Source organism: Theobroma cacao, chromosome 5, assembly GCF_000208745.1.
Source record: "Theobroma cacao cultivar B97-61/B2 chromosome 5, Criollo_cocoa_genome_V2, whole genome shotgun sequence".
Taxonomy (NCBI): Eukaryota; Viridiplantae; Streptophyta; class Magnoliopsida; order Malvales; family Malvaceae; genus Theobroma; species Theobroma cacao.
The window spans coordinates 29,728,350-29,741,469 of NC_030854.1; the positions used below are offsets into that span (position 1 = coordinate 29,728,350).

The 13,120-nt window shown below is 32.9% G+C and overlaps 1 pseudogene; it reads right to left on the reverse strand.

Moving 5' to 3' along the window:
- LOC108662094 lies at positions 5,620–7,509 on the reverse strand (annotated as a pseudogene).

Here is a 13,120-nt window from a genome sequence, read left to right on the forward strand (position 1 = left end):
GGTACTTCTCTTCTCAAAATGGCTAGCTCTCAAAGTCATATTATCAGTGTTTTGTGCAGCTTCAACCAAAGTAGTGAAAATAGAAAAATGTAAGTTTTCCAAGTGCAACTTATACTCGTCAAACATGCATTGAATGCAAACTTTCACCAACTCTTTCTTGTCTTGAGACTTTTATATATCCAACATCCTTTCTTTGAAAAGTTAAATATATTCCAGGAGATCTTCCTTAAACTTTTGATGTTTCTTCCTAAGTCAACAAAAGTAACCTTATCTTGAGTATAAAAGAACTTATCTCCAAATATCTTACACATTTGACTCTAAGATTCCACGTAATTATGGGTAAGATTTACATACCATGTATAAGCCTATTCCATAAGAAACTTAAAGAACTTTTTAAACTTTAAATCATCATCCAATGTCACTACTCCGAGTGTTTCTACAAACTTCATAACACGCTTTCATGCATACTTGATCTTACTAAATTGCTTGAACTTGGGACTACCGTTATGAGACCTCAACCCCTATAGGCTCATAACTACGCATAGATGCAATAACACGGGCTAGGGGTAGTTTCGTCATTTTCTCTAAAAAGCTCACAGAAGAAGGTTTTATGGTATTTTAAGGTCTAAATAGGCATAATAAGATATTTTGGGTGCCAAGGAGACAAGAGGAGGCAAGAGAAAATTTTTGAAATAAAATAATATTTTATTAATAAAATAATATTAAAATATTAATATTTTATTCAGTGTCAAAATTTTTCATGAAGAAGGAGTATATGGTCAATCTAAGTGGGAGAAAAGAAGAATGAAAGAATTTTGGAGAAAAATGACGTTAATGGGGCCACGTATCTTTATTAAGTAAAGATAACGCGGGCAAGTAAATATTTTAAATATTATGGGGACATTGCGTTGGAGTACAAACTTCATACATTGTTTGTACATGTGTAGAAGAAGGTAATAGAAGGAAATTGAAGTTAAATGAGTGATGGGAGGACTAAGTTAAAATGGAAGGAAACAAAAAGGGTAAAATGGTCATTTTGCATCTCGAGTCAAAATTTTAAGTTTTCGTAAACCCGAGTAGTTTAGATCAGTGTGGACCTTGTCCCAGTGTCAAAAGAATAAAAGGATTGCACAAAAGATGGGAGAAAAATAAGTTAACTTGCAAAAGAGCATTTTCGTAATTTCGAAGGGAATTGGATAAGCTTGGGCTATAAGCATCTTGCTTCCAGCAGCTTTTCACATTTTTTTTCCAACAGCTTTTCTCCTTCTTCTTCTTCTCCTTTTCACGTTGCTTCCATCCTCTATGGAAGCTTGATATCAAGCTTTATAACCTCTCTCAAATTAGCTTAAATTTTCATGCTTTTGGTGCACCCTTTCATAAATCCTTATGCTCTTCCACTCTCTCTCTTTAAAACCCTTGAAAAATCTTGTTTTCATATTTTCTCTCACTAGCTAGGTTTTTAGAGAGAGAAAGAGAGAAAAAGCCCTATAATAGCTTGGGAATTGTTGGAAAGAAATTCAAAGTTACTAAACTATCAAGGTAAATAGTAAATTAGCATTGGGTTTTAAGTGTTGATAATGTTTAGTGATTGAATTGTGGGTTTATTATTGAGATTGTGTATTGACTCTATTGTGACTAGGATAGTGGGAATAGATAGCCATTTAAAATGGCAATTGAAAGCTAGCTAAAGGGTAGCTTTTAGGGTTTATAAGTATGAATTGACATTATGGTGATGTTAATTTGATGGTAGGTTCCNTTTGAAATAAATTAAAGAAAAATAATTATCATTAGCTTCAAACCCTCAGATAAAATTGATAATATTGTTTGAAAACGAAGAGGAAATGCATATCTAGCTAATCATCAAAAGAAAAATTCCACGGAATATCAGTTTCCTTTTTCGCGGAATAAGTCCATCACAACATTATCATTAGAGAATAACCTGGGATACTATTAGGATTAAAATTAAATAAATGTATACAATAATATTAATTACTTATATAGAAATGTGTATAAGTTATATATAAATTTACATAATACATCAAAATGTATACAAACTGTATATATATATATATATATATATATTGTGCATGATAATTGACATTGTGTATGATGACTATAACCGTGTGTGTGCATGATGTGGGGGGATGCACATGCCGGTGATAATGGCGGTGTGGGAGATGGATAATGATAGTACCTTTGTGCACGATGTGGGGGGATGTACACGATGGCATTGATTGTGCACGATGTGGGGGGATGCACATGATGGTGCCGGCTATGTGCACAATGTGGGGGGATATACATGAGCCGGGTGTGATTATACTGATATTGGTGTTCATCTATGTATTTATATATATACATTTATGTTTATGAAATCAAAGTTCATGAGTATGGTATATGGTTTTGCATATGTGAATCTTGCATGTTGAACATTGAAAGTTGCTAAGTATTGTCAAATTGGTGTTCATTACAACAAGGAATTTGGCTGCAGCGAAATGGATTCTCACTGCCGCTAAAAATTCTCGATGGTAGTACAGTACTATCAATTTGATAGTGATTTTGACCACTTTTCGATCAGAACTGGGCAAAGTGGTGAACAGTAAAGTTGTAACCCTACCTCTCAGCTTTCTAATGACCCAACAAGCATGTCAATTGGACCCATGTAATGGAAGATATGATTGAAAAACCGAACCATATGCAAACTAAGAATGCCTTTTTCTGTAGTGAGAAACGTGTTGTCACGTTGCTACGTTGCTCGGGTTTTGATATAATTTCCTCCACTCTCTTATCTTCATGATTGAGCATGGGTCTTTGCAATACTAAGAGTCCACTGATCAATGTCCAAAACAAGGGGGTTTAAGAAAGAAATTATACCTAACTGCATTGTTTTTCAAAACAAGTGTATCACGATTTCGAAATTCTTCCTTATCAATTTCTTGTTCCCTTCCTTGTCCACTCACTGGGTTTATACTCACTGTTTTCAACTTCATATTTTTAGATTATGAGGCAGTTGGTAACTAGGTCGAGGTGCTTTTGCAGACTCGACTATTGGTAGGTATCTCGACATTCAGTAACTGTATGTTCGTCGAGTTTTTCCGTTAGACATCGAGTCTCCTTTTGATATGTATAGACAAACTTAATGTAAATTATTAGAATACATGATGTAGATAATGTATGTATATTTTAAATGAGCAGCGTCAGTACGAGTTGGCAATGTCCATCACCATTTTGATCCAAAGTTATAAAATATGACTTAGCAATATTTGATAGAGTAATGAGCATGATAAATAGTAGGCTTGCTTGGGCTTAATGGACTACATCCATTGGGCCCATGCACCGATCATGGCCCGAAATTTGGGTCGTGACAACCGTAGTCGTTAGGATATGGCTTAGCAACTACATGCATTTACTGGGTAAGGAAACTTAAGGTCAAATTTGAAAAGGTCAAGCTATTATTCTTTTGATCTAGTCACCTTTAGAGCTCTTTCTTTATAAAAAAGCTTTGAATAGTGGTTGGCGAGATTTCAATAGTAAAAGTGTAAATAAGTAAAAAGATGCTCTGAAGGTGATAGAAAGGAAGATTAGAGTAGTCTTAGAAGTACTGAGTGTTATGAAGGTGAAAGAGAATGGGTGAATAATAGAGTAATGGTTGTGAATAGGTAGAGAATAGGCGAGTGATAGAGTAACAATATTGTCAAAATTGTAGAGTAAGATTGAGAATAAGGTGGAAAAGGACTAAGTGGAAGAGTATTAGAGAAAGAAGCTCGTTAAGAGTAAAAATGTGCTTGCACTAGGCCCCAAGATTTTTCTTTTACTTTTAAAATGAATTGTGAAAGGTTTATATATAAAACCAGAAGAAATAGTTACTTAACAACGGACTTTAATGCACATAATGAGTAACATTATTAAAACAACATTAATGTACATAATGGGTAACATTTACTAAAATCCATTATGTGGATATTAAAATAGTAGTTTTATTATACAAAATGAGTAATGGTTATAAACCGATTATGTGATTGCTGAAGTGGTGGTTTTATGGCTATTTATAGTGCAATAAAACTTATTCTTGAGTAGAAGAAGAAAAAGCTACGAGAGAACAAGATAATGCATATTTTGTAAATACTTCAAAACACCATTAGTATCTTCACCTTTCATTGTTTTTATTCTCTAATAGCATAAGTAATTGTTGTAGACCTCAAGAATAAAACTAAAATTTTTAAGTCCACCAACTTTTCTTGTCAAAAACCTAACACTCTCTTTTGATGTTATTGCAAAACATCAGCAATGCAGTTCACCACCTTAAGCGTGATTAATTATCATTTGAGATCTTAGAAACATATGCTTACGAGGAAAGGTTAATGCATATGTATGGCTTTGCAATAAAATTTGTAACATTCAATTTACTGTAATAATGTGAAACTTTTAATACAACTAAGCACCTTTCTGAATGGTGACTTTTAACATTATTATCTTTTTTATCCTTTCTTCAAGATCCTTAACAAGCAGAACAAAAAACCCTATCTACCAATACTTAATCCCTATATCCTTCAATTTTTCGATTACTAAATCCTACTTTTTTAGCATACTTGTTGTAAAAATCATAAATATTTTATTTCGTTTCAAATCCATTCCAACTTTTGAAATACTCTTTTTTTTTTTGACATATTTGACTGAACAAAAATCATAAAATTAGTATAAAAGAGAATTATGTTTGAGCACTTATCGTGCTTTGGATTTTACTCATCCATTGGTTTAATTGATGGGGAAATATCATCTTTCGTAAATTTCAATATTCGACAGAATTGATATTTATTTATTGCATTTGTAATTTCTTTATTTATAAATTAAAAAATAAATAAATTTAGTTATCTTGTAAATTATCAGAAGCCCATTTTATACTGTCATTTCATATGCTTAAAATTGATAACTAAACACAATCAATGAAAAAAACGTAAAATTTGAATAAAACAATATATATATATATATATGAGAGAGAGAGAGAGAGAGAGATTGTAATAATTCCCTTGGCATTTTGACTGAAAAAACATTATAGTAGTAAGTTTTTAACATGTGTGGGTATACAAATACAACACCAATTTAAAGACAAATTGTCCCTTTTCTTGGAATTTCACATGAAAAAACGCGGACACACTCTTTATAAGTTGGTAATAAAAGAAGGTTAAATGGGAAAAGCTACAAAAGTAAATTGAAGCGATCTGAAAATTTGAAGTTGGAGGCATCAAAATGAAATAACTTTATTAGTTCTTTATTATCTTTGTGGTAGCACTTCTTTCATCTTAATAAGCAGCATTATATGGCACAATAGTATAAAAAGGACACCAAATAAGACACAACGTGAGGGTAGGAAATTTTTATTCGCTGTTCGAAAGAGTTTGCTATAGTGCCCTAGATGCCGAATAACAATTTTTATGCCCAAGGCGATGCCAAATGCAAGCCTTGTAGCCAATCCCTAAAGTTCTGGTCATGACCAATTCAAAAGTCATGGAAATAATTGGTATCGAAATTAAAGAAAATAAAATAAAAGAGAAGAGAAGCCTCTTTAGGCAAAGACTGAAGTCGTTGCTTCTTGTCTTGATACATAACGAAAGAGCTTGGAAATCGAAAGGGAGACCAACATATTAATCATGAGGCATTAATTTTGTCTCATAAATACAACACCAAACTTTTTCATCTCCAACAAAAAAAGGAAAAACAAAAGACAATTATTTTGCCTCTAAATAATATATATAAGGAAGCTGTATGCCTATTTTTTTATTGTACAGAAGGCCTGTAAGAAGGTAAGCACAAACATGAAAAGCGCAAATATTTGAGCAGCCATGGCCCATGGCTTAGTAAAATAGCTTTGCACGTACGCGGCCCGCCATTTAGGCCACCATCGTTGGCAATGATGATTCAGCTGCTTGCATACCTGAGGATAAAAGAATTCCTTGACAAAAGCGTCTCTGTACAGCCCATTGAAGAACAGGGTGGCATCCTTTGGGCTCAACCAATTATCAACAACTTCCTTCGTGCCTAGTAATTCAATGTCATCAGTGGTGTCAATTAGGTCATCCAGTAGCTTTGCATACGAAGTAATTACAGGTCGGCAATTTGGTAAACATTGCTCATAGCTGATGAGGTTCCGAAAGAGAGTTTCTGTCGTTTCTTCAACTAGCAACGCCGGTATTTCAAGAGCACCATGTCTAAATCTTACATCCAGAATGCTATCTGATGCAACTTTAATGAACTGTACTCCAGCTTCATTGAGTCTAGAGGCAGAAGGAATGGGTTGCCATTCCATATTTTGATCTATGGACCTTCGCGATTGTTTAAATGGCAGAACTGCAGATAACCTTAACAGATCAAGAATGTGCTTGATATCTTCGCTGCCAAAAAGTTCTGCATCTGGCGGAGATCCATTAGATGAGAAGATGCTACCAAAAAATTTGAGGGTGAGTTCTATGAGCTTGCGCTTGGCAGCTATAGCAGCATCAGCAGATGTATCCATTGTTCTGTTGGCCCTTGCAGACGTAGCAGCTTCCTCTTTTTTGTCTTCAGAGCTAGCAAGTTCCTTATTTTTGTTGGCCCCTTCAATCAACCAAAATAGAAGCTCAAGCACCCGCCAAGGGACTTGGTTTTCTAGCAAAATCAAGTCATGATAGAGATGTTGGAGCATATAAGACATGGTGAATATCGGATCTTCATGTTTACTCACCATTCCAGCATACTTGAGTAGGAGCTCAATAATGAACAACCATCAAGCACCAAAATGTTCACAAATTCTTCTGGGCATAAATCAATAGGCGATGCATAACACTTATGAGCCTCTCCCTCGACTTGTCGAATTTCCTCTTGTAGTTTCCCAAGCAGGTTCGGATCTTTTAAACGTAAGATAAGGCCTTCTAGATAAGTCACCTTGATTACTTGTGTGGCTTGCAGGTGTCTTTCGCGGCAGTGCCAGGGCCCGATGGAAAAGCCAGTCGGGCTATAAGCCTTTTCGTTGTTCCTGTAGAGCATACCAGGAATTCTGAAGATGGACAACTGATCGTTATACATGACGAAATTATGGGGAACCATATTTCTGAAAGTTGATAATTGTGGAACATCAATTGCAGCATGTTCTCCATCGCCCGCCATGAGTTTGACCTGTATGCTTTTGAACAACACAAAACAGAACAGAACTGTATCGTTATGAATACTAAGTGACATGGATGTTGATCAATGAAAGACTTGGTGCAAATATGAAAGGAACACTAATCAAAGAGACCCAAAAAATAAAAAAAAGCCTGATTGATGCATGACTTCAAATGTTCATTTAAAAAAAAAATGACTTCAGATTATAATATAAACATACTGGTTTAGACTTAGCAAGCTGCAATTTATGCAGAACAAATTACAGTTTCGTCAGACTAGAAAAGATAACTCTTAGAAATGGGAAACTTACGCTAATTAAGACTTTGAAGCAGAGGATTCTGGGGGAGATTTCTCAGCCAACATTTTGGTTTTTCATTATGCAATACCACTTGAATAGAAAATTTTAATATAACACTCATGTTATATAAATTTGATGCTTAACATACCTTGCATTCAAACACCTACTTTTTAAGAATGCTTATGTATATGCTTTTCGGATGGCTTTAATTCCACGCCAAGTTATGTAGAGTCATCCATTCGGAAAGGACACGGATACTTCGCTGCAAAGGCCGCAAAGCTTTTACCTGTTCTGAATCCTCACTGTATTTATGTTTTACACTGTAATATTTTGTGTTGCTTATCACTGATACCATTTCCAACTTAAAATAATAAAGAAGAGCCGAAACTTTTTTTAACAACGAAGAGTCTAAAATTAATAAACTGTTAGATTTTTACAATAATATTTTTTTATGAATATGAAGCTATAACAATGGAGTTCAAGGCAATACAGAAGAGAGAAAAAAAATATTTTGGGGAAGAAGACTATTATATCATAAAAGCAAAAAAAAAAAAACCTTTTATATAAAGGGCTTTTACAAGAAAAGAAAACATTGCCATATAATGCAATGGCCTTGTCTTGGAGAAAATGAAAAACGAAATATGGACACCGCTCACAGTCTTCAAAGCAAGACAAATCAAAGATTTTTTTTACATTTGGAATTTTTCAGTCCCTATGCACTAACAAATTGTCAAAAATAACAGGAAAAATGACAAAAATAAAAAGAAACAAAATAATAAAAGAAAGAAGCGCAAGTCACAGAAGTTGCACGTCAAGATTGTTATTGAAGGCTTTTTCTCTAGCATAAGAGCTTTAAGTGGAAATCCAAGAGGCAAGTGTAGTTTAGATGTTGATGAAGATCCTTGGTTGTTGCTATATAAGAAATTAAGATGATTCCTCCAACTAGGATTATAAGTGTCGGAATAGGGATTATTGTTTTGCTGCCTATTTCCAACAAGTTGACAAGATTCAGAATAGATGGGGAAATTGTCATTACAATGTCCTTCTCCACAAAGTTTACAAGTCACAAAGGGGCTCTTAATAGCATTAACACTTAATTTATCAGTTTTCTTTGTGAAAGAAGCCAATTGTGTAGACAATGCATTAATTGTATCTAATTTATGAATTTCAGCAACTTTTCTTGCACCTAATTTTTTAGATGGCCATTGGTGTTGGAAGCCATCTCTTCAAGCAAATCATAAGCCTCATCAATGGATTTATTCATAAGTACATCTCCAACTGTGGCATCAATGGTGGTTATAATAAGTCATAGCAAACCACTATAAAAAGTCTGAATTTGTAGCCACTTATGTAACCCATGGTGAGGACACCTTCTTAACAAATCCTTGTACCTCTTCTAAGCCTCATATATTGATTTAAAATCCAATTGCATAAAAGAGGTGATGTCATTACGCATCTTTACAGTTTTAGCAAGTGAAAAGAATTTTGATAAGAATTTCTGAGCCAAATCATCCCAAGTACTAATGGAATCCACAAAAAGTGAATTTAACTAGCTCTTTGTTGTATCTCTCAATGAGAAAGGGAAAGGCTCAATCTTATGGCATTATCAGTAACACCATTGGCCTTGAATGTGTCGTGAATTTTTAGGAAATTCACGATATGAGCATTAGGATTATATTAGGTAAACCCCTAAATCGAACAAAACTCTTGATCATCTGATTGATTGCTAACTTAATTTCAAACTTGTCAGCTTGAATGGTAGGTATTTGGATAGTAGAGTGGAGATCTTGTGCCAATGGGACAACATACTCCCTTAAAGATTTGGTCTCTTCCCCCTGTTGATTAGCCATTACTCTATTTCGAGCAAAAACTTGTTGATTTTTCCCTTGTAGTCTTTGAAAAGTCTTCTCAATTTCTAGATCACAAGGAACAATTTTAAAATTTTAGACTCTTTGCATACAACTACCAAAAGTATCTAAAAATTAAAGAAAAGAAAAATCTGAATTAAGACTTAGAATGCTTGATATTAATATTAACAAGAAAAAATTAATATTCAAATCCTTGACAACGGCGCCAAAAACTTATTATTGGTTTCCCAAGCAAGTGCACGTATTGTAAACAAGTAATATAGTGATGAAGTAGAGTATTGTTCCCATAGAAAATTGTTTTAATTGTTATTGCTAAGTAATAAAATTAACACACCTTAATTTTATCCGAACAATCAAATTTAAATTATTAAAAAGCAAAACTTCAATCTATCAAACTAAAACTAAAACTAATATAAATTTAATCAGTAAAGTTGTTTTAAAAATTCAATTAACTACCAGACCTAATATTAGAATATCCTTCAATACTCCATCTGAATATTATCTCTCTTTCTCTCTCAACTTAGTTTAATGGATTAAGTTGCTACTTAGAGTTTTAATTTATTTACAAGTCTCTATCGAGTTTCTTATAAAAATATCTCTCCTAATTAACTTACTATATATTTATGCAAATTAAATTGAAAAAAGATTCATTAAGTTCAGGCTCTAATCTTGGATATCTATGGCTTATAGGTGTATATCTACCCTATATGCAAATCAAACCACTTAATTAACTAAGTGCATTCGATCATACACTATTCTATTCAAGGTTTGCCTAATTCTCTTTCGTCAAGGTTTAACTTAGATTTCCAATTCGATCTAATTGGTGATCAAGAAATTAGAAGCATTAAAAATAGAATAGAATAGCAACTTAATACCATCACACATAAGCAAAAAATAGATAAATAATTCAGACTACGTATTCACACATCATCATCAAGTAAAGTCTAAACATTGAAACTAAACCAAAAAAATAAAAGATTACAAAAAGATAAAAGAAACTTCAAGAGTTGAAATCTTGATCTCCTAATCTTCTTGAATCCTCAAATTCTTCTTAGCTCCAATGAGACTTTTCTTTAATGATTCCATGGTTAAATCTCATCTCTAAATCTTATGTTTCATTACTTCAAAAGTCTTCCAAAAGATTGCACAAATAGGGTGCGAGTTCATGTAAAAAAAAAGAGTCCGATCTAACAAGGATTTCTTCCCTAGACTAGGTAAGCCGTGGCCTAGCTTCACCAAGGCAGCAACCTCAACCATATAAGTGGCAAAATGTGTGATTTTTAATTCAGGGTGCCACAACCTACCTCCTCCAAGGCCGCGGCCTCTCTTGGACTGCTACAATGCTTCAAATTCAATAAGGTTTTTGACCACTTTCCAGGCTGAACTGGGAGAAGTGGTAAACATGAAAGTTGTATATGTTTCTCTTAGCTTTTCAATGGTTTAAGAATCACTTTATTTTGAGTTCCGTAGAGAGAGTGACGATTCAAATACCAAGACATATGCAGTGAAGGTCTACATCTCATGAGCACTTAACTTGACAACTTTTCAGCTTTTTAATTGCACACCTACAAAATCTACAAACTAATCAATAATAACATATCTTAGGCACATTAAGACCAATTTAAGCACAAATTTAACTAAGATTAGATTGACTCACCTAATTAATTAACTTAAAATAATTAAAGAAAACTTACTAATTCTTAAGCATTACTACAAGAACTTAGTCAAATTATTATAAAAATTAAGTCTAAATAACTCTATATAATAAAGTCATTAAGAAGCTAGTTGATATTTCCCAATACTTATTTACTTTTGCTTTCGTTGTACGCTATGTGTGTGTGTGTGTGTGTGTTTGGGAATGTGTAACGCTATTCTCGGTTTCCTAAGATCATTGTCGTGTTAATAGAGCAATTTTTTTTCTTTTTTCTTAGAGTTTTTATTTTCCAAAGGACAGAATAATTTCCGTTCTTATCAGAAAGTGGATTCTTCCACTCGCGAGAAAGGGAACCCCATGTTTCCAATATTTTCAAAAATGTTCGTTAGAGCAGTCAAAAGAGCCTTGGTGCCCCAAGCTTCACATTCTTTCACCATCCATGATACGGAAGAATCCTGATCATTGAATTTCTATCACAAATCAATTTTACGTACTCAATTTAGATCTTAGTTATTGTCAATTTGAAAGAAATTAAAGAAAAATAATTATCATTAGCTTCAAACCCTCAGATAGAATTTACAATATAATCATTAAAAAATAATTTTCTTTTTTTTTTCTTAGTGGAGTCAATTCGTGAGGTTTTTAAAAACCATCGAAATCCCTTTTTACGAAAATTCAAAAAATTTCTTTGTACAACAAATAAATTTGGAGCAATTTGAATTGGTTCAACTCAGAAATGAGAGAGTTTCATTTTTAATATCTTAATATTTTGATATGATGATTTTGTCTACTGAATTCTAAGTGCCTTTTTTCTTTTATCTCTTAGAAAAGAATAAAGATAAGATACAAAAGTTTTCTTTTATGGATATCTTTTTTTTTTTTCATTTCGAGGGCAGGAATTCTAACCAAGGAGCATGCAGATCCCAAAAATATATAATTGATTTCCCCTCCAAAAATAACTTCTCTTGTCGAGAAACGCATTAGATATTTACCTAACCCACTACACCCTGGAGTAGATCCCAATTAGCCCCAAAAGGCTGATCTCTAACTAGAAAAGAAAATCTTGAGCTTGATAAGTTTCTAGTCCAGTGGGCTATAAAACTCACTAGGATAAACGAGATTGTTGAACCAGACAAAGCAACAAGCAATGAAATCAAAAACAGATAAAGCACCTAAACTATAAGACAAGTAAGGCTCTCCTGATTATACAACTGCACGACAAACCCATGCAAAATGTTAAGTTAAGATATGCCTATGATTTTTCTTTCTAACTCTTTTTACTGCTCATGTCATTTCAATGGGCAATATATTAGGTAAGACATATAAAAGGTGTCGGTGATGGTGGAAAGTTTCATTTTTGATAAAACATCAAATATTTGCTATCAAATTTTTTCTATCAGCAAGAAGCTAGTTAATATTTTTTAATATTTATTTATTTCTGCCTCTATTGTACTATATATATATATATGTCTGTGTGTGGGGGGGAGGGGTAATGTTTAACACTATTCTCGGTTTCTTGAGATCCTTGTCGTGTTAATAGAGCAATTTCCTTTTTTTTTCTTTTTATATTTAGCATTTGTATTTTTCAAAAAACAGAATAATTTCCACTCTTCTCAAAAAATGGATTCCTGCCCTCACAAGAAAAGGAACCCCACGTTTCCAATATTTTCAAAAATATTCGTTAGGGCTGTCAAAAGAGACTTGGTTCCCCAAGCATCACATTCTTTCACCATCCATGATACGGAAGAATCTTGATTATTTAATTTCTATCACAAATCAATTTTACTTACACAATTTAGACCTTAATTATACTTAATTTGAAATAAATTAAAGAAAAATAATTATCATTAGCTTCAAACCCTCAGATAAAATTGATAATATTGTTTGAAAACGAAGAGGAAATGCATATCTAGCTAATCATCAAAAGAAAAATTCCACGGAATATCAGTTTCCTTTTTCGCGGAATAAGTCCATCACAACATTATCATTAGAGAATAACCTGGGATACTATTAGGATTAAAATTAAATAAATGTATACAATAATATTAATTACTTATATAGAAATGTGTATAAGTTATATATAAATTTACATAATACATCAAAATGTATACAAACTGTATATAAATATATATATATATATATATATATATATATATATTATATATA